Source organism: Oncorhynchus masou, chromosome 14, assembly GCF_036934945.1.
Source record: "Oncorhynchus masou masou isolate Uvic2021 chromosome 14, UVic_Omas_1.1, whole genome shotgun sequence".
NCBI classification, from domain to species: Eukaryota; Metazoa; Chordata; class Actinopteri; order Salmoniformes; family Salmonidae; genus Oncorhynchus; species Oncorhynchus masou.
In genome coordinates this window covers 36,002,011-36,029,580 of record NC_088225.1, presented here as the reverse complement: position 1 = coordinate 36,029,580, position 27,570 = coordinate 36,002,011, and the positions used below count along the sequence as shown (strand labels likewise).

The following is a 27,570-nucleotide window of genomic DNA, read 5'->3' as shown; positions in this document are numbered from 1 at the left end:
TTCATCCTGGGGTCCCAAAGGGACCAACACTAGACTAGTTTCATCCTGGGGTCCCAAAGGGACCAACACTAGACTAGTTTCATCCTGGGGTCCCAAAGGGACCAACACTAGACTAGTTTCATCCTGGGGTCCCAAAGGGACCAACACTAGACTAGTTTCATCCTGCGGTCCCAAAGGGGCCAACACTAGACTAGTTTCATCCTGGGGTCCCAAAGGGACCAACACTAGACTAGTTTCATCCTGGGGTCCCAAAGGGACCAACACTAGACTAGTTTCATCCTGGGGTCCCAAAGGGGCCAACACTAGACTAGTTTCATCCTGCGGTCCCAAAGGGGCCAACACTAGACTAGTTTCATCCTGGGGTCCCAAAGGGGCCAACACTAGACTAGTTTCATCCTGCGGTCCCAAAGGGGCCAACACTAGACTAGTTTCATCCTGGGGTCCCAAAGGGGCCAACACTAGACTAGTTTCATCCTGGGGTCCCAAAGGGGCCAACACTAGACTAGTTTCATCCTGGAGAGAGAGAGAAAGAAAAAAAAGAGAGAGAAAAGAGAGAAAAAAGAGAGAGAAAAGAGAGAGAGCAAAGAGAAAAGAGAGAGAAAAGAGAGAAAAAAGAGAGAGAGAGAGAAAAGAGAGAGAGAAGAGAGAGAAGAGAGAGAAAAGAGAGAAGAGAGAGAAAAGAGAGAAAAAAGAGAGAGAGAAAAAAGAGAGAGAGAAAAGAGAGAAGAGAGAGAGAAAAGAGAGAGAGAGAAAAGAGAGAGAGAAAAGAGAGAGAGAGAGAGAAAAAAAAAGAGAGAAAAGAGAGAAAAAAGAGAAAGAGAAGAGCGAGAGAGAAAAGAGAGAGAAAAGAGAGAGAAAAGAGAGAAAAAAGAGAGAGAGAAAAGAGAAAATAGAGAGAAAAGAGAGAGAGAAAGAGAGAGAGAAAAGAGAGAGAGAGAAAAAAAAGAGAGAAAAGAGAGAAAAAAGAGAATAGAGAAAAGAGAAGAGAAAAGAGAGAGAAAAGAGAGAGAAAAGAGAAAAGAGAGAGAGAGAGAGAAAAGAGAGAGAAAAGAGAGAAAAAAGAGAGAGAGAAAGAGAGAGAGAGAAAGAGAGAGAGAGAGGGACAGATAGAGAGAGAGAGAGAGAGAGAGGGACAGATAGAGAGAGAGAGAGAGAGAGAGAGGGACAGATGAGAGAGAGAGGGAGAGGGGGCAGATAGAGAGAGAGAGAGGAGAGAGAGAGAGAGAGAGAGAGAGAGAGAGAGACAGAGAGACAGAGAGACAGAGAGAGAGAGAGAGAGAGAGAGACAGAGAGAGAGACAGAGACAGAGAGACAGAGAGAGAGAGACAGAGAGAGACAGAGAGAGACAGAGAGAGACAGAGAGAGAGAGGAGGGGGCTGTAATGGTTCGTGGTCCCTCTTGCCACTGCCATATGTGCCAGGGCAACTCAGCAGTGGGGGTTAGGGGAGAGAAAGGAAAGGTGGAGGGAGGGATGGAGGGAGGGGATGAGAGGAGGAGAGAGGGATGGAGGGAGGGGATGAGAGAAGGAGAGAGGGATGGAGGGAGGGGATGAGAGAAGGAGAGAGGGATGGAGGGAGGGATGGAGGGAGGGGGATGAGAGAAGGAGAGAGGGGTGGAGGGAGGGATGAGAGAAGGAGAGAGGGTGGAGGGAGGGGATGAGAGAAAGAGAGAGGGATGGAGGGAGGGATGAGAGAAGGAGAGAGGGATGGAGGGAGGGGATGAGAGAAGGAGAGAGGGATGGAGGGAGAGGATGAGAGAAGGAGAGAGGGATGGAGGGAGAGGATGAGAGAAGGAGAGAGGGATGGAGGGAGGGGATGAGAGAAGGAGAGAGAGGGATGGAGGGAGGGGATGAGAGAAGGAGAGAGAGGTTCCTCAGAGTGGATGGTCATGGCAGTTAGTGTCTGAGAGGATTTGATCTTTAAAAGCATTTCTCTGTCCACTTTCCCTCTACCAGTGCAGATGGAGAAAAGGATGGAGTGAAGGAGGGAGGGTGAGATGTAGGGATGGAGGGGAGGGAGAGAGTAGTCTGCCTTATCTTTGTTAGACCAGCTGGTGACCTGAAACGTAGGACACTGCTGTTCAATCAAAACCTGAAACCAGATGTTTCTGGAGTAAGTCAAAAGAGGGTTCTTCTAATCCCAAGGAGAAATATCTGAACAATGTGTACAGCGCTGACAAGAACACAGCTTCATTTCAAATCAATTCAAACCTGCTTCTTTGCAACAGGACAAACATGTTTATTTGTATTTCTCTCTCTCAGGGGCGGACAAGCAAAGGAGGGGAGAGAGAGAGAGAGAGAGAGAGAGAGAGAGAGAGAGATTGTGATCAGAGTTGTGGAAAACAGAGAGAGAGAGGAGAGAGATCAGAGTTGTGGAATACAGAGAGAGAGAGAGGAGAGAGATCAGAGTTGTGAAGTACAGAGAGACAGAAGGAGAGAGATCAGAGTTGTGGAATACAGAGAGAGAGAAGGAGATAGATCAGAGTTGTGAAGTACAGAGAGACAGAAGGAGAGAGATCAGAGTTGTGGAATACAGAGAGAGAGAGGAGAGAGATCAGAGTTGTGAAGTACAGAGAGAGAGAGGAGAGAGATCAGAGTTGTGAAGTACAGAGAGACAGAAGGAGAGAGATCAGAGTTGTGGAATACAGAGAGAGAGGAGAGAGATCAGAGTTGTGGAATACAGAGAGAGAGAGGAGAGAGATCAGAGTTGTGAAGTACAGAGAGACAGAAGGAGAGAGATCAGAGTTGTGGAATACAGAGAGAGAGAATGAGATAGATCAGAGTTGTGAAGTACAGAGAGACAGAAGGAGAGAGATCAGAGTTGTGGAATACAGAGAGAGAGAGGAGAGAGATCAGAGTTGTGAAGTACAGAGAGACAGAAGGAGAGAGATCAGAGTTGTGGACTACAGAGAGAGAGAGGAGAGAGATCAGAGTTGTGAAGTACAGAGAGACAGAAGAAGAGAGATCAGAGTTGTGGAATACAGAGAGAGAGAGGAGAGAGATCAGAGTTGTGAAGTACAGAGAGACAGAAGGAGAGAGATCAGAGTTGTGGAATACAGAGAGAGAGAAGGAGATAGATCAGAGTTGTGAAGTACAGAGACAGAAGGAGAGAGATCAGAGTTGTGGAATACAGAGAGAGAGAGAGAGAGAGATCAGAGTTGTGGAATACAGAGAGACAGAAGGAGAGAGATCAGAGTTGTGAAGTACAGAGAGACAGAAGGAGAGAGATCAGAGTTGTGGAATACAGAGAGACAGAATGAGAGAGATCAGAGTTGTGGAATACAGAGAGAGAGAAGGAGATAGATCAGAGTTGTGGAATACAGAGAGACAGAAGGAGAGAGATCAGAATTGTGGAATACAGAGAGAGAGAAGGAGATAGATCAGAGTTGTGAAGTACAGAGAGACAGAAGGAGAGAGATCAGAGTTGTGGAATACAGAGAGAGAGAGGAGAGAGATCAGAGTTGTGGAATACAGAGAGACAGAAGGAGAGAGATCAGAGTTGTGGAATACAGAGAGAGAGAGGAGAGAGATCAGAGTTGTGAAGTACAGAGAGACAGAAGGAGAGAGATCAGAGTTGTGGAATACAGAGAGACAGAATGAGAGAGATCAGAGTTGTGGAATACAGAGAGAGAGAAGGAGATAGATCAGAGTTGTGGAATACAGAGAGAGAGAGGAGAGAGATCAGAGTTGTGGAATACAGAGAGACAGAAGGAGAGAGATCAGAGTTGTGGAATACAGAGAGACAGAGATGAGAGAGATCAGAGTTGTGGAATACAGAGAGAGAAGAGATAGATCAGAGTTGTGGAATACAGAGAGAGAGGAGAGAGATCAGAGTTGTGGAATACAGAGAGACAGAAGGAGAGAGATCAGAGTTGTGGAATACAGAGAGAGAGAGGAGAGAGATCAGAGTTGTGGAATACAGAGAGACAGAAGGAGATAGACCACTTCCTCTCCACCCCTTCTCCATTTCTCTCCACCCCCTCTCCATCTCTCCACCCCCTCTCCATTTCTCTCCACCCCCTCTCCATCTCTCCACCCCCTCTCCATCTCTCTCCACCCCCTCTCCATCTCTCTCCACCCCCTCTCCATCTCTCCACCCCTTTTCCTTCTCTCTCCACCCCCTCTCCATCCCCTCTCCATGTTTCTCCACCCCTCTCCATCTCTCTCCACCCCCTCTCCATCTCTCTCCACCCCCTCTCCATTTCTCTCCATCCCTCTCCATTTCTCTCCACCCCTCTCCATTTCTCTCCACCCCTCTCCATTTCTCTCCTTCTCTCTCCACCCCCTCTCCATTTCTCTCCTTCTCTCTCTACCCCTGTCCATGTTTCTTCATCTCTCTCCAGCCCTCTCCATCTCTCTCTCACACCTTTCTCCATTTCTCTCAAGCCCCCCTCTCCATTTCTCCCCATCTCTCTCCACCCCCTTCTCCATTTCTCTCCGCCCCCTCTCCATTTCTCCCCATCTCTCTCCACCCACTCTCCATCTCTCTCCCACCCCCTCTCCATCTCTCTCCACCCTCTCCATCTCCTCCACCACTCTCCATCTCTCTCCACCCCTCTCCATTTCCACATCTCTCTCAGCCTGTCCATTCTCCCATCTCTCTACATCCCCTCTCCATCTATCTACCCTCTCCATCTCTCACCCTCTCCATCTCTCGCCACCCCCACTCTCCATCTCTCACCTCTCTCCATCCCCTCTCCCATCTCTCCACCCACTCTCCATTATCTCTTCTCTCTCCACCACCTCTCCATTTATCTCCACATCTCTCTCCACCCACTCCCATTTCCATCTTCTCACCCACTCCATCTCTCTCCACCCATTTCTCCCCATCTCTCTCCACCTCATCTCTCTCCCGCCCTCTCCCATCTCTCTCCACCCTCTCCATTTTTCTCCATCTCACTCCACACACTCTCCATTTTTCTCCATCTCTCTCTCCACCCACTCCCCATCTCTCTCCACCCACTCTCCATCTCTCTCCACCCCCTCTCCATCTCTCTCCACCCCTCTCCACCTCTCTCCACCCCATCTCTTCACCTCTCTCTCTCCACCCCCTCTCCATCTCTCTCCACCCACTCTCCATCTCTCTCCACCCCCTCTCCATCTCTCTCCACCCACTCTCCATCTCTCTCACCCACTCTCCATCTCTCTCCACCCACTCTCCATTTTTCTCCATCTCTCTCCACCCTCTCCATCTCACTCCCTCTCTATTTTCTCCATCTCTCTCCACCACCTTCTTCATCTCTCCACCCACTCTCATTCTCCCCATCTCTCTCCACCCCCTCTCCATCTCTCTCCACCCCCTCTCCATCTCTCTCCACCCCTCTCCATCTCTCTCCACCCCCTCTCCATCTCTCTCCACCCCCTCTCCATCTCTCTCCACCTCTCTCCACCCCTCTCTCCATCGCCTCTCCATCTATCTCCACCCCCTCTCCATCTTCCACCCCCTCTCCATTTCTCCCCATCTCTCCACCCCTCTCCATCTATCTCCACCCCCTCTCCATCTCTCTCCACCCCCTCTCCATTTCTCCCCCATCTCTCTCACCATCCCCCTCTCCATCTCTCTCCACCCACTCTCCATTTATCTCCTCTCTCCACCACATCTCCATTTATCGCCATCTCTCTCCACCCCCTCTCCATTTCTCCCCATCTCTCTCCATCCCCTCTCCATCTCTCTCCACCCACTCTCCATTTATCTCCATCTCTCTCCACATCCCATTTATCGCCATCTCTCGCCACCCCCTCTCCATTTCTCCCCATCTCTCTCCACCCCCTCTTCATTTCTCCCATCTCTCTCCATCTCTCTCCACCCCCTCTCCATCTCTCTCCACCCCCTCTCCATCTCTCTCCACCCCTCTCCATCTCTCTCCACCCCCTCTCCACCCTCTCTCCACCACCTCTCCATCTCTCTCCACCCACTTCCATTTCTCCCCATCTCTCTCCACGCCCTCTTCTACTCTCAATTCAATTCAAATTGCTTTTCCTGGCATGATGTCACAATGTACATATTGCCAAATCTTTCTCTGACAATTAAGTGATTCCTTTTACAATATTAACCCTCGAGCTACAGACATATTAACCTCGAGCTACAGACATATTAACCCTCGAGCTACAGACATATTAACCCTCGAGCTACAGACATATTAACCCTCGAGCTACAGACATATTAACCTCGAGCTACAGACATATTAACCCTCGAGCTACAGACATATTAACCCCTCGAGCTACAGACATATTAACCCTCGAGCTACAGACATATTAACCCTCGAGCTACAGACATATTAACCCTCGAGCTACAGACATATTAACCCTCGAGCTACAGACATATTAGACATACATCGATTACCAACTGGGTAATTTTGACCCCAAGACAGAAACGATTTTAGAAAAAGCTAAAATCACATTTCTTTCTTATCAAAACATCATTACACAGTAATTCATGTTATTTGAAATAGGAAAATGTCCAAAAAAGACTGTTATTTTAACAAAATTAGTTCATTTGCATATTCTGAAAAACAAAATATAAATTGTCCTTTATAGAATGTGCTGTATTTTTCCACATCAGTACTAAAATCATTTGATTATAAATCAAAAACACATACACATGGTTAGCAGGATGTTATTGGTCAAATACACACGGTTAGCAGATGTTATTGGTCACATACACACGGTTAGCAGATGTTATTGGTCACATACAAAGGGTTAGCAGATGTTATTGGTCATCATACACAGGGTTAGCAGATGTTATTGGTCACATACACAGGGTTAGCAGATGTTATTGGTCACATACACAGGGTTAGCAGATGTTATTGGTCACATACACAGGGTTAGCAGATGTTATTGGTCACATACACACGGTTAGCAGATGTTATTGGTCACATACACAGGGTTAGCAGATGTTATTGGTCACATACACAGGGTTAGCAGATGTTATTGGTCACATACACAGGGTTAGCAGATGTTATTGGTCACATACACAGGGTTAGCAGATGTTATTGGTCACATACACAGGGTTAGCAGATGTTATTGGTCACATACACAGGGTTAGCAGATGTTATTGGTCACATACACAGGGTTAGCAGATGTTATTGGTCACATACACAGGGTTAGCAGATGTTATTGGTCACATACACAGGGTTAGCAGATGTTATTGGTCACATACACACGGTTAGCAGATGTTATTGGTCACATACACACGGTTAGCAGATGTTATTGTTCACATACACACGGTTAGCAGATGTTATTGGTTACATACACAGGGTTAGCAGATGTTATTGGTCACATACACACAGTTAGCAGATGTTATTGTTCACATACACACGGTTAGCAGATGTTATTGGTCACATACACACGGTTAGCAGATGTTATTGTTCACATACACACGGTTAGCAGATGTTATTGGTTACATACACAGGGTTAGCAGATGTTATTGGTTACATACACAGGGTTAGCAGATGTTATTGGTTACATATACAGGGTTAGCAGATGTTATTGGTCACATACACAGGGTTAGCAGATGTTATTGGTCACATACACACGGTTAGCAGATGTTATTGGGCACATACACAGGGTTAGCAGATGGTATTGGTCACATACACAGGGTTAGCAGATGTTATTGGTCACATACACACGGTTAGCAGATGTTATTGGTCACATACACACGGTTAGCAGATGTTATTGGTTACATACACACGGTTAGCAGATGTTATTGGTCACATACACAGGGTTAGCAGATGGTATTGGTCACATACACAGGGTTAGCAGATGTTATTGGTCACATACACACGGTTAGCAGATGTTATTGGTCACATACACACGGTTAGCAGATGTTATTGGTCACATACACACGGTTAGCAGATGTTATTGGTCACATACACACGGTTAGCAGATGTTATTGGTCACATACACACGGTTAGCAGATGTTATTGGTCACATACACAGGGTTACCAGATGTTATTGGTCACATACACACGGTTAACAGATGTTATTGGTCACATACACACGGTTAGCAGATGTTATTGTTCACATACACAGGGTTAGCAGATGGTATTGGTCACATACACAGGGTTAGCAGATGTTATTGGTCACATACACAGGGTTACCAGATGTTATTGTTCACATACACACGGTTAGCAGATGTTATTGGTCACATACACACGGTTAGCAGGTGTTATTGTTCACATACACAGGGTTAGCAGATGTTATTGGTCACATACACACGGTTAGCAGATGTTACTGGTCACATACACAGGGTTAGCAGATGTTATTGTTCACATACACACGGTTAGCAGATTGTGCAAGTTCTCCCACTTAAAAAGATGAGAGAGGCCTGTAATTGACATCATAGGTACACTTCAACTATGACAGACAAAATGAGACAAAAAATCCAGAAAATCACATTGTAGGATTTTTTATGAATTTATTTGCAAATTATGGTGGAAAATAAGTATTTGGTCACCTACAAACAAGCAAGATTTCTGGCTCTCACAGACCTGTAACTTCTTCTTTAAGAGGCTCCTCTGTCCTTCACTCATTACCTGTATTAATGGCACCTGTTTGAACTTGTTATCAGTATAGAAGACACCTGTCCACAACCTCAAACAGTCACACTCCAAACTCCACCATGGCCAAGACCAAAGAGCTGTCAAAGGACACCAGAAACAAAATTGTAGACCTGCACCAGGAGAGAGGGATGGAACTTTGTGGAAAATAATATTTGTGTCATTCTCAAAACTTTTGTAGGTGTCATACATTTACATTTACATTTAAGTCATTTAGCAGACGCTCTTATCCAGAGCGACTTACAAATTGGTGAATTCACCTTCTGACATCCAGTGGAACAGCCACTTTACAATAGTGCATCTAAATCATTTAAGGGGGGTGAGAAGGATTACTTTATCCTATCCTAGGTATTCCTTGAAGAGGTGGGGTTTCAGGTGTCTCCGGAAGGTGGTGATTGACTCCGCTGTCCTGGCGTCGTGAGGGAGTTTGTTCCACCATTGAGGGGCCAGAGCAGCGAACAGTTTTGACTGGGTTGAGCGGGAACTGTACTTCCTCAGTGGTAGGGAGGCGAGCAGGCCAGAGGTGGATGAACGCAGTGCCCTTGTTTGGGTGTAGGGCCTGATCAGAGCCTGAAGTACTGCGGTGCCGTTCCCCTCACAGCTCCGTAGGCAAGCACCATGGTCTTGTAGCGGATGCGAGCTTCAACTGGAAGCCAGTGGAGAGAGCGGAGGAGCGGGGTGACGTGAGAGAACTTGGGAAGGTTGAACACCAGACGGGCTGCGGCGTTCTGGATGAGTTGTAGGGTTTAATGGCACAGGCAGGGAGCCCAGCCAACAGCGAGTTGCAGTAATCCAGACGGGAGATGACAAGTGCCTGGATTAGACCTGCGCCGCTTCCTGTGTGAGGCAGGGTCGTACTCTGCGGATGTTGTAGAGCATGAACCTACAGGAACGGGCCACCGCCTTGATGTTAGTTGAGAACGACAGGGTGTTGTCCAGGATCACGCCAAAGGTTCTTAGCGCTCTGGGAGGAGGACACAATGGAGTTGTCAACCGTGGATGGCGAGATCATGGAACGGGCAGTCCTTCCCCGGGGAGGAAGAGCAGCTCCGTCTTGCCGAGGTTCAGCTTGAGGTGGTGATCCGTCATCCACACTGATATGTCTGCCAGACATGCAGAGATGCGGTCGCCACCTGGTCATCAGAAGGGGGAAAGGAGAAGATTAATTGTGTGTCGTCTGCATAGCAATGATAGGAGAGACCATGTGAGGTTATGACAGAGCCAAGTGACTTGGTGTATAGCGAGAATAGGAGAGGGCCTAGAACAGAGCCCTGGGGGACACCAGTGGTGAGAGCGCGTGGCGAGGAGACAGATTCTCGCCACGCCACCTGGTAGGAGCGACCTGTCAGGTAGGACGCAATCCCAAGCGTGGGCCGCGCCGGAGATGCCCAACTCGGAGAGGGTGGAGAGAAGGATCTGATGGTTCACAGTATCGAAGGCAGCTGATAGGTCTAGAAGGATGAGAGCAGAGGAGAGAGAGTTAGCTTTAGCAGTGCGGAGCGCTCCGTGATACAGAGAAGAGCAGTCTCAGTTGAATGACTAGTCTTGAAACCTGACTGATTTGGATCAAGAAGGTCATTCTGAGAGAGATAGCGGGAGAGCTGGCCAAGGACGGCACGTTCAAGAGTTTTGGAGAGAAAAGAAAGAAGGGATACTGGTCTGTAGTTGTTGACATCGGAGGGATTGAGTGTAGGTTTTTTCAGAAGGGGTGCAACTCGCTCTCTTGAAGACGGAAGGGACGAGCCAGCGGTCAGGGATGAGTTGATGAGCGAGGTGAGGTAAGGGAGAAGGTCTCCGGAAATGGTCTGGAGAAGAGAGGGGGAGGGGATAGGGTCAAGCTTGAGCAGGTTGTTGGGCGACGGCCGTCACAAGAAGCGAGATTTCATCTGGAGAGAGAGGGGAGAAAGAGGTCAGAGCACAGGGTAGGGCAGTGTGAGCAGAACTAGCGGTGTCGTTTGACTTAGCAAACGAGGATCGGATGTCGTCGACCTTCTTTTCAAAATGGTTGACGAAGTCATCTGCAGAGAGGGAGGAGGGGGGAGGGGGAGGAGGATTCAGGAGGGAGGAGAAGGTGGCAAAGAGCTTCCTAGGGTTAGAGGCAGATGCTTGGAATTTAGAGTGGAGGAAAGTGGCTTTAGCAGCAGAGACAGAGGAGGAAAATGTAGAGAGGAGGGAGTGAAAGGATGCCAGGTCCGCAGGGAGGCGAGTTTCCTCCATTCATAGAGGGCAGGTAGTTTGCCAACAGTGATGCGTTAGGCAGACCGCACTACCCTCTGGAGAGCCTTGCACTTGAGGGCAGTGTAGTTGCCGTACCAGGCTGTGATACAGCCCGACAGGATGCTCTTGATTGTGCATCTGTAAAAGTTTGTCAGGGTTTTGGCTGACAAGCCAAATTTTTACAGCCTCCTGAGGTTGAACATGCTCTGTTGCACTTTCTTCACCACACTGTCTGTGTGAGTGGACCATTTCAGTTTGTCTGTGATGTGTACGCTGAGGAACTTAAAATGTTCCACCTTCTCCACCGCTGTCCCTTCGATGTGGATAGGGGGGAGATGATTGTTTCCTCTAATCCACAATCATCTCCTTTGTTTTGTTGACGTTGAGTGAGAGGTTGTTTTCCTGACACCACACTCTGAGGGCCCTCACCTCATCCCTGTAGGCTGTCTAGTCGTTGTTGGTAATCAAGCCTACTACTGTTGTGTCGTCTGCAAACCTGATGATTGAGTTTGAGGCGTGCATGACCACGCAGTCGTTGGTGAATAGGGAGTACAGGAAGGGGCTGAGCACGCACCCGTGTAGGGCCTCCAGCTTGATGATGAGCTTGGAAGGTACTATGGTGTTAAATGCTGAGCTGTAGTCAATGAACAGAATTCTTACATAGGTATTCCTCTTGTCCAGATGGGACAGGGCAGTGTGATGGTGAATGCATCGTCTGTGGACCTGTTGGGGTCTAAAAACTGAAGTGGGTCAAGGGTGGCAGGTAAAGTGGAGGTGATATGATCCTTGACTAGTCTCTCAAAGCACTTCATGATGACAGAGGTGAGTGCTATGAGAGGTAGTCATTTAGTTCAGTTATCTTTGCCTTCTTGTGTACAGGAACAATGGTAGCCATCTTGAAGCATGTGGGGACAGCAGACTGGGATAGGGAGCGATTGAATATGTCTGTAAACACACCAGCCAGCTGGTCTGCGCATGATCTGAGGCTAGTGATGCCGTCTGGGCCAGCAGTCTTGCGTAGGTTAACACGTTTAAATGTTTTACTCACATCGGCCACGGAGAAGGAGAGGCGGGGGCACAGTCCTTGTTAGCGGGCCGCGACGGTGGCACTGTATTATCCTCAAAGCGAGCAAAGAAGGTGTTTAGTTTGTCTGGAAGAGTGATGTTGGTGACTGTGGCTGGCTGGTTCTGTTTTTGTAGTCTGTGATTTCCTGCACATACAGTTGAAGTCGGACGTTTACATACACTGACATAGTACACACATTCTGCTGACATAGTACACACATTCTGCTGACATAGTGTGTGTATATATACAGTTGAAGTCGGACGTTTACATACACTTCGGTTGGAGTCATTAAAACTCATTTTTCAACCACTCCACAAATTTCTTGTTAACAAACTATAGTTTTGTCAAGTCGGTTAGGACATCTACTTTGTGCATGACACAAGTAAGTTTTCCAACAACTGTTTACAGACAGATTATTTCACTGTATCACAATTCCAGTGGGTCAGAAGTTTACATACACTAAGTTGACTGTGCCTTTAAGCAACTTGGGAAAATTCCAGAAAATGATGTCATGGCTTTAGAAGCTTCTGATAGGCTAATTGATATCATTTGAGTCAATTAGAACTGTACCTGTGGATGTATGTCAAGGCCTACCTTCAAACTCAGTGCCTCTTTGCTTAACATCATGGGAAAAAAATTGTACACCTCCACAAGTCTGGTTCATCCTTGGGAGCAATTAACAAACTCCTGAAGGTACCACGGTCATATGTACAAACAATAGTACGCAAGTATAAACACCATGGGACCACGGAGCCGTCATACCGCTCAGGAAGGAGATGTGTTCTGTCTCCTAGAGATAAACGTACTTTGGTGCGAAAAGTTCAAATCAATCCCAGAACAACAGCAAAGGACTTTGTGAAGATGCTGGAGGAAACAGGTAAAGTATCTATATCCACAATAAAACGAGTCTTATATCGACATAACCTGAAAGGCCGCACAGCAAGGAAGAAGACACTGCTCGAAAGAGACATAAAAAAGCCAGACTATGGTTTGCAACTGCACATGGGGACAAAGATTGTACTTTTTGGAGAAATGTCCTCTGGTCTGATGAAACAAAAATAGAACTGTTTGGTCATTATGACCATCGTTATGTTTGGAGGAAAAGGGGGAGGCTTGCAAGCCCGAAGAACACCATCCCAACCGTGAAGCACGGGGTGGCAGCATCATGTGGGGGGTGCTTTGCTGCAGGAGGGACTGGTGCACTTCACAAAATTGATGGCATCATGAGGTAGGAAAATTATGTGGATATATTGAAGCAACATCTCAAGACATCAGTCAGGAAGTTAAAGCTTGGTCGCAAATGGGTCTTCCAAATGGACAATGACCCCAAGCATACTTCCAAAGATGTGGCAAAATGGCTTAAGGACAACAAAGTCAAGGTATTGGAGTGTCCATCACAAAGCCGTGACCTCAATCCTATAGAACATTTGTGGGCAGAACTGAAAAAGAGTGTGTGATGGCTTTGTATGCATCGCAGAAGATAAGAGTAGCAGTGATCGAGTGTATTACCCCTGCGTGGTCCAATCAATATGCTGATAGAATTTAGGTAGCCTTGTTCTCAAATTTGCTTTGTTAAAATCCCCAGCTACAATAAATGCATCCTCAGGATATATGGTTTCCAGTTTACATAGAGTCCAGAGAAGTACCTTGAGGGCCGTCTTGGTGTCTGCTTGAGGGGGAATGTACACAGCTGTGACGATAACTGACGAGAATTCTCTTGGAAGGTAAAATGGCCAGCATTTCGTTGTAGGGAATTCTAGGTCGGGTGAGAAGAAGGATTTGAGTTCCTGTATGTTGTTATGATTACACCATGAGTCGATAATCATGAAGCATACACCCCGCCCTTCCTCTTCCCAGAGAGGTGTTTATCTCTGATGGCGCGATGCATTGAGAAGCCTGGCGGCTGAACCGATTCCGACAACATATCCCGAGAGAGCCAGGTTTCCGTGAAACAGAGAATGTTATAATCTCTGGTGTCTCTCTGGAAGGCAACCCTTGCTCGGATTTTGTCTACCTTGTTGTCAAGAGACTGGACATTGACGAGTAGTATACTCGGGAGTGGTGGGCGATGTGCACGTCAACGTAGCCTGACCAGGAGGCCGCTGCGTCTGCCCCTTCTGTGGTGACGTTGTTTTGGGTCGGCTACTGGGATCCGATCCATTGTCCTGGGTGGTGGTCCATACAGAGGATCTGATCCATTGTCCTGGGTGGTGGTCCATGCAGAGGATCTGATCCATTGTCCTGGGTGGTGGTCCAAACAGAGGATCTGATCTATTGTCCTGGGTGGTGGTCCATACAGAGGATCTGATCCATTGTCCTGGGTGGTGGTCCATACAGAGGATCTGATCCATTGTCCTGGGTGGTGATCCATACAGAGGATCTGATCCATTGTCCTGGGTGGTGGTCCATAAGAGGATCTGATCCATTGTCCTGGGTGGTGGTCCATAAGAAGATCTGATCCATTGTCCTGGGTGGTGGTCCATACAGAGGATCTGATCCATTGTCCTGGGTGGTGGTCCAAACAGAGGATCTGATCCATTGTCCTGGGTGGTGGTCCAAACAGAGGATCTGATCCATTGTCCTGGGTGGTGGTCCAAACAGAGGATCTGATCCATTGTCCTGGGTGTTGGTCCATACAGAGGATCAGATCCATTGTCCTGGGTGTTGGTCCAAACAGAGGATCAGATCCATTGTCCTGGGTGGTGGTCCATACAGAGGATCTGATCCATTGTCCTGGGTGGTGATCCATACAGAGGATCTGATCCATTGTCCTGGGTGGTGGTCCAAACAGAGGATCAGATCCATTGTCCTGGGTGGTGGTCCAAACAGAGGATCTGATCCATTGTCCTGGGTGGTGGTCCATACAGAGGATCTGATTCTGGAAAGTCGTATTCCTGGTTGTAATGTTGGTAAAGTTGACATTGTTCTTATATTCAATAGTTCTTCCCGGCTGTATGTATTAAGACTTAAGATTTCCTGGGGTAACAGTGTAAGAAATCATGCATAAAAAAGGAGAAGACACAAAGCGAAGGCCGGGGGTGATATAGTATCATTTAGTTTCCAGAATTTTTTTCCAAAGTTCTGAAAATATTAATTGAGTAATTAATGTTGTAAACACGACTGCCATTTAAAGTGACAGTACACCAACATTTGAAAATATACTTAATTGTATTGATAAAAATGCATTCACTTCAAAACGTGATCCTGAGAGACAGCGACCAAAAATATGGCTTAGCTTTCTTCATTTAGAAGACAGCATTAGCATCACTGTTGGGAATGGTAGGGGCTTTGGCAGCATGCTTTTAAAAGCCAGAATCCTTTAAGTTACCATAAACCAATAGTAAAGCACCCAAAACACCTTAACAAGTTGCACATAAAGAATACTGGAGGATGTTATAGGAATTATGGTATTTATATAATATTTTCAGTAGAAAAATTATTTTTCCAAGAATACACACCAATACAGCACATGCAGAGGGCAGCAGCTCTAGTATTCATACCACTGATAGACTTCATGAGCAGCTGGTTTCAGTACTACAGCTCTAACTAGTATTAATAACTGACAGACTTCATGAGCAGCTGGTTTCAGTACTACAGCTCTAACTAGTATTAATAACTGACAGACTTCATGAGCAGCTGGTTTCAGTACTACAGCTCTAACTAGTATTCATACCACTGATAGACTTCATGAGCAGCTGGTTTCAGTACTACAGCTCTAACTAGTATTAATAACTGACAGACTTCATGAGCAGCTGGTTTCAGTACTACAGCTCTAACTAGTATTAATAACTGATAGACTTCATGAGCAGCTGGTTTCAGTACTACAGCTCTAACTAGTATTAATAACTGATAGACTTCATGAGCAGCTGGTTTCAGTACTACAGCTCTAACTAGTATTCATAACTGATAGACTTCATGAGCAGCTGGTTTCAGTACTACAGCTCTAACTAGTATTAATAACTGACAGACTTCATGAGCAGCTGGTTTCAGTACTACAGCTCTAACTAGTATTCATACCACTGATAGACTTCATGAGCAGCTGGTTTCAGTACTACAGCTCTAACTAGTATTAATAACTGACAGACTTCATGAGCAGCTGGTTTCAGTACTACAGCTCTAACTAGTATTAATAACTGATAGACTTCATGAGCAGCTGGTTTCAGTACTACAGCTCTAACTAGTATTAATAACTGATAGACTTCATGAGCAGCTGGTTTCAGTACTACAGCTCTAACTAGTATTCATAACTGATAGACTTCATGAGCAGCTGGTTTCAGTACTACAGCTCTAACTAGTATTAATAACTGATAGACGTCATGAGCAGCTGGTTTCAGTACTACAGCTCTAACTAGTATTAATAACTGATAGACTTCATGAGCAGCTGGATTCAGTACTACAGCTCTAACTAGTATTAATAACTGATAGACTTCATGAGCAGCTGGTTTCAGTACTACAGCTCTAACTAGTATTAATAACTGATAGACTTCATGAGCAGCTGGTTTCAGTACTACAGCTCTAACTAGTATTCATACCACTGATAGACTTCATGAGCAGCTGGTTTCTGTACTACAGCTCTAACTAGTATTCATACCACTGACAGACTTCATGAGCAGCTGGTTTCTGTACTACAGCTCTAACTAGTATTCATACCACTGACAGACTTCATGAGCAGCTGGTTTCTGTACTACAGCTCTAACTAGTATTTATACCACTGACAGACTTCATGAGCAGCTGGTTTCAGTACTACAGCTCTAACTAGTATTAATAACTGATAGACTTCATGAGCAGCTGGTTTCAGTACTACAGCTCTAACTAGTATTAATAACTGACAGACTTCATGAGCAGCTGGTTTCAGTACTACAGCTCTAACTAGTATTAATAACTGATAGACGTCATGAGCAGCTGGTTTCTGTACTACAGCTCTAACTAGTATTAATAACTGATAGACTTCATGAGCAGCTGGTTTCAGTACTACAGCTCTAACTAGTATTAATAACTGATAGACTTCATGAGCAGCTGGATTCAGTACTACACCTCTAACTAGTATTAATAACTGATAGACTTCATGAGCTGTTTTGACTGCAACTAAGCCTATACATTGGGATCCTAAATTACTGACACCCTTGATACAGATGAGCAATAATGAATGTATATCATAAATCATTCAAATACAGTGGTATATGGTATGCAAGAAAATTGAGGAAATATTATTTTATACTAAAACTATTGCTCAGAGAAAAATATTTTTTTTAACAAATAATATATTTTTTTATTGAAAAAGGTAGGGGTTGAAATTATTGACACCCCTAAAGAGTATTACACATATAGTAGTCAAACGTTTAGTATTTGGTCCCATATTCCTAGAAATTATTGACACCCCTAGAGAGTATTACACATATAGTAGTCAAACGTTTAGTATTTGGTCCCATATTCCTAGAAATTATTGACACCCCTAAAGAGTATTACACATATAGTAGTCAAACGTTTAGTATTTGGTCCCATATTCCTAGAAATTATTGACACCCATACCCATATTCCTAGAAATTATTGACACCCGTACCCATATTCCTAGAAATTAAATCAAATCAAAATCAAATCAAATTTTATTTGTCACATACACATGGTTAGCAGATGTTAATGCGAGTGTAGCGAAATGCTTGTGCTTCTAGTTCCGACAATGCAGTAATAACCAACAAGTAATCTAACTAACAATTCCTAAACTACTGTCTTATACACAGTGTAAGGGGATAAAGAATATGTACATAAGGATATATGAATGAGTGATGGTACAGAGCAGCATAGGCAAGATGCAGTAGATGGTATCGAGTACAGTATATACATGTGAGATGAGTATGTAAACAAAGTGGCGTAGTTAAAGTGGCTAGTGATACATGTATTACATAAGGATGCAGTCGATGATATAGAGTACAGTATATACGTATGCATATGAGATGAATAATGTAGGGTAAGTAACATTATATAAGGTAGCATTGTCCAATTATTGACACCCGTACCCATATTCCTAGCACGCAATGACTCTCTCTCCCCACCACTGATACTAAAATTATTTGACCCTGCTGGTCATCTATGAACATTTGAACATCTTGGCCATGTTCTGTTATAATCTCCACCCGGCACAGCCAGAAGAGGACTGGCCACCCCCTCAGAGTCTGGTTCCTCTCCAGGTTTCTTCATAGGTTTTGGCCTTTCTAGGGAGTTTTTCCTAGCCACCGTGCTTCTACACCTGCATTGCTTGCTGTTTGGGGTTTCAGGCTGGGTTTCTGTACAGCACTTTGTGACATCAGCTGATGTACGAAGGGCTTTATAAATAAATGTCATTGATTGATTTGATCATCAAGCTTGTGACTCTACAAACATGTTGGATGCGTCATTTTGGAGTCACTTTTATTTCTTGTGGAAAACAAATATATTTATTTAAATTTTACTAGGCAAGTAAGTTAAGAACAAATTCTTATTTTCAATGACGGCCTAGGAACAGTGGGTTAACTGCCTGTTCAGGGGCAGAACGACAGATTTGTACCTTGTTAGCTCGGGGATTTGAACTTGCAACCTTTTGGTTACTAGTCCAACGCTCTAACTAGGCTACCCTGCCACCTCTACACTCTAACCACTAGGCTACGCCACCTCTACACTCTAACCACTAGGCTACCCTGCCACCTCTACACTCTAGGCTACCCTGCCACCTCTACACCACTAGGCTACCCTGCCACCTCTACACTCTAACCACTAGGCTACCCTGCCACCTCTACACTCTAACCACTAGGCTACCCTGCCACCTCTAACCACTAGGCTACCCTGCTACCTCTACACTCCTAACCCTACCCTGCCACCTCTACACTCTAACCGCTAGGCTACCCTGCCACCTCTACACTCTAACCGCTAGGCTACCCTGCCACCTCTACACTCTAACCATTAGGCTACCCTGCCACCTCTACACTCTAACCGCTAGGCTACCCTGCCACCTCTACACTCTAACCACTAGGCTACCCTGCCACCTCTACACTCTAACCATTAGGCTACCCTGCCACCTCTACACTCTAACCGCTAGGCTACCCTGCCACCTCTACACTCTAACCACTAGGCTACCCTGCCACCTCTACACTCTAACCACTAGGCTCCCCTGCCGCCCCAATAATCAGTGCGTTAGTAGAACAGGTTTGTGAACTCAGCCCCAGGATCAACTGGATGAGGGGACTCTGTTCTTTGCTCAGCTCTTGGCATTGCATGGCTTAGTAATGATATGAAAGGGGGTCACTGTATTTTAAAGGTTTCCAAAACTGAATTGCTAATTTTTGAGTTGTATTATTAGTGGATATTGTCCCAGCATGCACTGCCTGTAGTTTTATCTCTCTCTCTTTCTCTCCCTGCCAGCGACTCTCTCTTTCTCTCCCCACCAGCCCCTCTCTCCCCAACAGCCCCTCTGTCTGTCCCTCTTCCCTCTTTCTCTCCCCAACAGCCCCTCTCCCCAACAGCCCCTCTCTCTGTCCCTCTTCCCTCCCCCCCTCTCTCTATCTCTCTTTCTCTCCCCAACAGCCCCTCTCTCCCCAACAGCCCCCTCTCTCTGTCCCCCTTCCCTCCCCCTCTTTCTCTCCCCCAACAGCCCCTCTCTCCCCAACAGCCCTCTCTCTGTCCCCCTTCCTCCCCCTCTTTCTCTCCCCAACAGCCCCTCTCTCCCCAACAGCCCCCTCTCTGTCCCCTTCCCTCCCCCTCTTTCTCTCCCCAACAGCCCCTCTCTCCCCAACAGCCCTCTCTGTCCCTCTTCCCTCCCCCCTATCTCTCTTTCTCTCCCCCAACAGCCCCTCTCTCCCCAACAGCCCCTCTCTCTGTCCCCCTTCCCTCCCCCTCTTTCTCTCCCCAACAGCCCCTCTCTCCCCAACAGCCCCTCTCTCTGTCCCTCTTTCCTCCCACTCTCTCTCTCAATTCAATTTCAATTCAAGGGGCTTTATTGGCATGGGAAACATGTGTTAACATTGTCAAAGCAAGTGAAATAGATAATAAACAAAAGTGAAGAAAAAAAACAATTGGGGTGGCAAAAATAAACAATCCCCCCCTCTGTCTCCCTCTCCATCGCTTTCATTAGCTTCGTTGTTTAGAGCATGCTAATCAGCTCTTTCAGTCTCCTGAAAGCTTCTCTCTAGACTAAGAAGGTATTTCCTGTGTTTAGGCTGCTAAACACACCATGGTCAGAGAGGGATACAGAGGAAGGTAGGGGAGAAGAGGGGAGAGGAGAGGAAGGGAGGAGGGGAGAGGGAAGAGCAGTTAGAGATATGCACATTACAATGATTTATAATATACAGTATGTGTTGTGTGTTGGGATATTGGGAACTAGAGGTGTACTTATAAATGTCTGGGTGATGGTGTTGGGGTACTGGGAACTAGAGGTGTAATTATAAATGTCTGGGTGATGGTGTTGGGGTACTGGGAACTAGAGGTGTACTTATAAATGTCTGGGTGATGGTGATGGTGTTGGGAACTAGAGGTGTAATTATAAATGTCTGGGTGATGGTGTTGGGCTAGTGGGAACTAGAGGTGTACTTGTAAATGTCTGGGTGATGGTGATGGTGTTGGGAACTAGAGGTGTACTTGTAAATGTCTGGGTGATGGTGTTGGGGTACTGGGAACTAGAGGTGTACTTATAAATGTCTGGGTGATGGTGTTGGGCTATTGGGAACTAGAGGTGTACTTATAAATGTCTGGGTGATGGTGTTGGGAACTAGAGGTGTACTTGTAAATGTCTGGGTGATGGTGTTGGGGTATTGGGAACTAGAGGTGTACTTATAAATGTCTGGGTGATGGTGTTGGGTATTGGGAACTAGAGGTGAAATTATAAATGTCTGGGTGATGGTGTTGGGGTGTTGGGAACTAGAGGTGTACTTGTAAATGTCTGGGTGATGATGTTGGGGTATTGGGAACTAGAGGTGTACTTATAAATGTCTGGGTGATGGTGTTGGGTATTGGGAACTAGAGGTGTACTTATAAATGTCTGGGTGATGGTGTTGGGTATTGGGAACTAGAGGTGTACTTATAAATGTCTGGGTGATGGTGTTGGGTATTGGGAACTAGAGGTGTACTTATAAATGTCTGGGTGATGGTGTTGGGTATTGGGAACTGGAGGTGTACTTGTAAATGTCTGGGTGATGGTGTTGGGGTGTTGGGAACTAGAGGTGTACTTACAAATGTCTGGGTGATGGTGTTGGGGTGTTGGGAACTAGAGGTGTACTTATAAATGTCTGGGTGATGGTGTTGGGTATTGGGAACTGGAGGTGTACTTGTAAATGTCTGGGTGATGGTGTTGGGGTGTTGGGAACTAGAGGTGTACTTACAAATGTCTGGGTGATGGTGTTGGGGTGTTGGGAACTAGAGGTGTACTTACAAATGTCTGGGTGATGGTGTTGGGGTGTTGGGAACTAGAGGTGTACTTACAAATGTCTGGGTGATGGTGTTGGGAACTAGAGGTGTACTTATAAATGTCTGGGTGATGGTGTTGGGAACTAGAGGTGTACTAATAAATGTCTGGGTGATGGTGTTGGGAACTAGAGGTGTACTTATAAATGTCTGGGTGATGGTGTTGGGAACTAGAGGTGTACTTATAAATGTCTGGGTGATGGTGTTGGGCTAGTGGGAACTAGAGGTGTACTTATAAATGTCTGGGTGATGGTGTTGGGGTATTGGGAACTAGAGGTGTAATTATAAATGTCTGGGTGATGGTGTTGGGGTATTGGGAACTAGAGGTGTACTTATAAATGTCTGGGTGATGGTGTTGGGTATTGGGAACTAGAGGTGTACTTACAAATGTCTGGGTGATGGTGTTGGGAACTAGAGGTGTACTTATAAATGTCTGGGTGGTGGTGTTGGGAACTAGAGGTGTAATTATAAATGTCTGGGTGGTGGTGTTGGGAACTAGAGGTGTAATTATAAATGTCTGGGTGATGGTGTTGGGTATTGGGAACTGGAGGTGTACTTGTAAATGTCTGGGTGATGGTGTTGGGGTGTTGGGAACTAGAGGTGTACTTACAAATGTCTGGGTGATGGTGTTGGTGTGTTGGGAACTAGAGGTGTACTTACAAATGTCTGGGTGATGGTGTTGGGGTGTTGGGAACTAGAGGTGTACTTATAAATGTCTGGGTGATGGTGTTGGGAACTAGAGGTGTACTTATAAATGTCTGGGTGATGGTGTTGGGAACTAAATGTCTGGGTGATGGTGTTGGGAACTAGAGGTGTACTTATAAATGTCTGGGTGATGGTGTTGGGCTAGTGGGAACTAGAGGTGTACTTATAAATGTCTGGGTGATGGTGTTGGGCTAGTGGGAACTAGAGGTGTACTTGTAAATGTCTGGGTGATGGTGTTGGGTATTGGGAACTGGAGGTGTACTTATAAATGTCTGGGTGATGGTGTTGGGGTATTGGGAACTAGAGGTGTAATTATAAATGTCTGGGTGATGGTGTTGGGGTATTGGGAACTAGAGGTGTACTTATAAATGTCTGGGTGATGGTGTTGGGTATTGGGAACTAGAGGTGTACTTACAAATGTCTGGGTGATGGTGTTGGGAACTAGAGGTGTACTTATAAATGTCTGGGTGGTGGTGTTGGGAACTAGAGGTGTAATTATAAATGTCTGGGTGATGGTGTTGGGGTATTGGGAACTGGAGGTGTACTTATAAATGTCTGGGTGATGGTGTTGGGGTGTTGGGAACTAGAGGTGTACTTATAAATGTCTGGGTGGTGGTGTTGGGGTATTGGGAACTAGAGGTGTACTTATAAATGTCTGGGTGATGGTGTTGGGAACTAGAGGTGTACTTATAAATGTCTGGGTGATGGTGTTGGGAACTAGAGGTGTACTTATAAATGTCTGGGTGATGGTGTTGGGGTATTGGGAACTAGAGGTGTACTTATAAATGTCTGGGTGATGGTGTTGGGGTATTGGGAACTAGAGGTGTACTTATAAATGTCTGGGTGATGGTGTTGGGGTATTGGGAACTAGAGGTGTACTTTTAAATGTCTGGGTGGTGGTTTGGGGTGTTGGTGTGGAATGTACTTATAAATGTTTGGGTGATGGTGTTGGGAACTAGAGGTGTACTTATAAATGTCTGGGTGATGGTGTTGGGAACTAGAGGTGTACTTATAAATGTCTGGGTGATGGTGTTGGGCTATTGGGAACTAGAGGTGTACTTATAAATGTCTGGGTGATGGTGTTGGGAACTAGAGGTGTAATTATAAATGTCTGGGTGATGGTAGTGGGAACTAGAGGTGTAATTATAAATGTCTGGGTGATGGTGTTGGGTATTGGGAACTAGAGTTTGGGCTGTTGGTGTGGAATGTACACCCTTGTGGGAAAGAATTTCCTCCCGTGAAGACAATCAACTCTATTCTATTCTATTACATTCTATGTCCAGTTCATCATGTAGAATCAAACGTTTATCCAATAGCAGCAACAGTTCCTCCTATGCTGTAGCTATGTTCTAATACCACTTGGCTAAAGTGATTTAGGCCTATGCTTTGCATTGATAAAACCTAATAAACTATGCTGTAACACGGGTCCATAGCTGACTGTTATATGCCTGTTACAGGGGACTGGTGTGGCCTCTGACATGGAGATAGTCCGAATAGCCTCACTAGGCGACATTATACAATTATACTGTATAGAATAGACAAGGCTGCACACTTTACAGAATAGGCCTATAAGCGCGTTGACGTCACTGACGTGGTAAAGGTTGGCGTCATATGTTTGCGGTTGCGTTCCTATCTTCCCAGCCCGCTGCTGCGGTTCGCGCTGTGCTGCGTACCGAGGCAAGACAAAGACTCGCGACATCACCTACACATACAGGGGGAACAGGAATGCAATGATACTTTCTGTGTTTTCATAATCACTTCTATCGATGTTATATCTTCTAATCCCGTTACCAATCATAATCGATAAATAGCCTAGGCTATCTCTGTGCCGATGAGCAATGAACGGTTATCCATCGAGCCGTTCGCAGGCTCGATCCAACTCCTCTGACGCTGAATGATTTCACCGAGGACAGGATGGTGTTGCTGAATGGTTACATGGTGATCCGTGATCGATAATGTAGCCTATGTGCTATCAGGTTGGGAGGGCTGATCACAATGTATCAGATTAGCTCATCAGCATCAGTCCCTCGGTGAGAATAAGAAGAATCAGACCGCTGGATGCTCTGTGCATCCCTTACCTCTCATACGCTGCTCACTCGGGCATTACTCCATGATCGGCGAAATGGCCCGGTTTACTCTGGTCACGTTTCCCTCAACGTTGCAGCTCGCACGAGAAGAAATAAATATATAACCCTAGAAACGGCAGCAGCCCTTCCCGTTACCGGTTGTGCCTGGTGGAGGCAAGAGGTACACCCTCCGGTACTGATGCCATCGACGCGTGAATCCGATCCTTAAATCCGGAGGCGGATAAAAAAACGCGTCTGTTATGCAAAATAGATGTTTTCCCCTCAAAATCCGTTAACGCTCAAATAAGGGGCATCCGAAACCTCTTCATTCAATATGCTTCCACTGTCACACAAAGCGTGATTTTCCTCTCTCGCTCTCTCTCGATTGCTCGCTCTGTCTCGCTCTCTCCTCCTTTCTCCTCCTCCCTCCTATTGGCCGTCCTCTCACGTGTGTCTCGTGAACAACATTAGCCTGAGCAACAGCTGTGGAATCGTTGATTCGCCTTCAAAATAAAAGATCGTATTGAAACTGATGCAAACGGATGAAAATATTGGAATCATGCCACAATTACTCGAGAGCACGCAAAACAAGGTCGGAGTTTTGTTATATAAATAAAAAATAAATACAATAATTAGTCAGTTTGACAAGAACAAAAACATCTGTTGAAATCGCATTGTGGATGTATAGACTTAGGATTGCATTGGGGCATAGTTATATTACAATGTACAGCCTTACCTATGGATCTGGGGTCCATGAAACAGTCTATTAGCCAACTCAGCGACACCCACAGGACACACCTGTACTGAGTTGTCATAGTCGTATTGCAGGACTTTAACTGTGAAATCAACCCCCCCAGTCAGTCTGTTGTGAGTATTGAACATTCAAATCGCCATGTACAGCCTTTATGTTATTTAGTCAGGGAGTCGCCAATGAAACCAGTGTCTCTTTTACAAAGGAGCCCTGCAGGGTAGCCTAGTGGTTAGAGTGTAGAGGTGGCAGGGTAGCCTAGTGGTTAGAGTGTAGAGGTGGCAGATAGCCTATTGGTTAGAGTGTAGAGGTGGCAGGGTAGCCTAGTGGTTAGAGTGTAGAGGTGGCAGGGTAGCCTAGTGGTTAGAGTGTAGAGGCGGCAGGGTAGCCTAGTGGTTAGAGTGTAGAGGTGGCAGGGTAGCCTAGTGGTTAGAGTGTAGAGGTGGCAGGGTAGCCTAGTGGTTAGAGTGTAGAGGTGGCAGGGTAGCCTAGTGGTTAGAGTGTAGAGGTGGCAGGGTAGCCTAGTGGTTAGAGTGTAGAGGTGGCAGGGTAGCCTAGTGGTTAGAGTGTAGAGGTGGCAGGGTAGCCTAGTGGTTAGAGTGTAGAGGTGGCAGGGTATCCTAGTGGTTAGAGCGTAGAGGTGGCAGGGTAGCCTAGTGGTTAGAGTGTAGAGGTGGCAGGGTAGCCTAGTGGTTAGAGTGTAGAGGTGGCAGGGTAGCCTAGTGGTTAGAGTGTAGAGGAGGTAGGTAGTCTAGTGGTTAGAGTGTAGAGGTGGCAGGGTAGCCTAGTGGTTAGAGTGTAGAGGTGGCAGGGTAGCCTAGTGGTTAGAGTGTAGAGGTGGCAGGTAGCCTAGTGGTTAGAGTGTAGAGGTGGCAGGGTAGCCTAGTGGTTAGAGTGTAGAGGTGGCAGGGTAGCCTAGTGGTTAGAGTGTAGAGGTGGCAGGGTAGCCTAGTGGTTAGAGTGTAGAGGTGGCAGGGTAGCCTGGTGGTTAGAGTGTAGAGGTGGCAGGGTAGCCTAGTGGTTAGAGTGTAGAGGAGGTAGGTAGTCTAGTGGTTAGAGTGTAGAGGTGGCATGGTAGCCTAGTGGTTAGGGTGTGGAGGTGGCAGGTAGCCTAGTGGTTAGAGTGTAGAGGTGGCAGGTAGCCTAGTGGTTAGAGTGTAGAGGTGGCAGGTAGCCTAGTGGTTAGAGTGTAGAGGTGGCAGGTAGCCTAGTGGTTAGAGTGTAGAGGTGGCAGGGTAGCCTAGTGGTTAGAGTGTAGGGGTAGCAGGTAGCCTAGTGGTTAGAGTATAGGGGTAGCAGGTAGCCTAGTGGTTAGTGTATAGAGGTGGCAGGTAGCCTAGTGGTTAGAGTGTTGGACTAGTAACCGCAAGATTGGAAGGTCAAATCCCTGAGCTGACAAGGTACAAATCTGTCATTCTGCCCCTGAACAGGCAGTTAACCCACTGTTCGTAGGCCGTCAATGAAAATACAAATTTGTTCTTTACTGACTTGCCTAGTTTAAAAAAAAAATTAAAAATATATATATAAAACTACTAAAATACAGCACAACATATTCGGCTTAGACAGACATTAATACAAACAAAACACATTCTTCATTTTAAAAAATCCTATGAAAAACAGCATCCAAGGGGTTAGAAATAGAGGCTGCTACACTTTGATAAATTAGTGTCACTGTAAATCAGGTAGAAAGTTTGACTGCACAATCAGCTTCCTGGTGACCAGAGAGATACAAGTTCTGTTTCTGTACAACAACAAAATAAAGCTCACTTTAAATCTTAGTTTCTTAACAAGCTATGTATGTTTTGTTTTTTTAAACGCCGTACATAATGTGTTGGTCAGCCGCTGTGTAATTCTGGGTATCTACTGTTTAATAAGGAAGGACTTCTTTTTGACAGTTTTCCAGGATTTAGCCCAATCAGAAAGAGTGGTTAGATAATAATCAGATTTAGCCCAATCAGAACGAGTGGTTACATAATAATCAGATTTAGCCCAATCAGAACGAGTGGTTACATAATAATCAGATTTAGCCCAATCAGAACGAGTGGTTAGATAATAATCAGATTTAGCCCAATCAGAACGAGTGGTTACATAATAATCAGATTTAGCCCAATCAGAACGAGTGGTTAGATAATAATCAGATTTAGCCCAATCAGAACGAGTGGTTAGATAATAATCAGATTTAGCCCAATCAGAACGAGTGGTTAGATAATAATCAGATTTAGCCCAATCAGAACGAGTGGTTACATAATAATCAGATTTAGCCCAATCAGAACGAGTGGTTACATAATAATCAGATTTAGCCCAATCAGAACGAGTGGTTAGATAATAATCAGATTTCGCCCAATCAGAACGAGTGGTTACATAATAAGATTTAGCCCAATCAGAACGAGTGGTTAGATAATAATCAGATTTAGCCCAATCGGAACGAGTGGTTACATAATAATCAGATTTAGTCCAATCAGAATGAGTGGTTAGATAATAATCAGATTTAGCCCAATCAGAACGAGTGGTTACATAATAATCAGATTTAGCCCAATCAGAACGAGTGGCTAGATAATAATCAGATTTAGCCCAATCAGAACGAGTGGTTAGATAATAATCAGATTTAGCCCAATCAGAACGAGTGGCTAGATAATAATCAGATTTAGCCCAATCAGAACGAGTGGTTAGATAATAATCAGATTTAGCCCAATCAGAACGAGTGGTTAGATAATAATCAGATTTAGCCCAATCAGAACGAGTGGTTACATAATAATCAGATTTAGCCCAATCAGAATGAGTGGTTA

The 27,570-nt window shown here is 45.7% G+C and overlaps 1 protein-coding gene across 1 annotated transcript in view; it reads right to left on the bottom strand.

The window, feature by feature from the left end:
• Nucleotides 1–24,417, bottom strand: part of LOC135554808 (F-box/LRR-repeat protein 16-like) — a 158,441-nt gene extending 134,024 nt beyond the window's left edge. Inside the window, exon 1 of the mRNA XM_064987245.1 lies at nucleotides 24,049–24,417. The gene's annotated coding sequence lies outside the window, so the exon portion shown is untranslated. The remainder of the gene's footprint in view (nucleotides 1–24,048) is intronic.
• Between the last annotated feature and the right edge of the window lie 3,153 nt (nucleotides 24,418–27,570).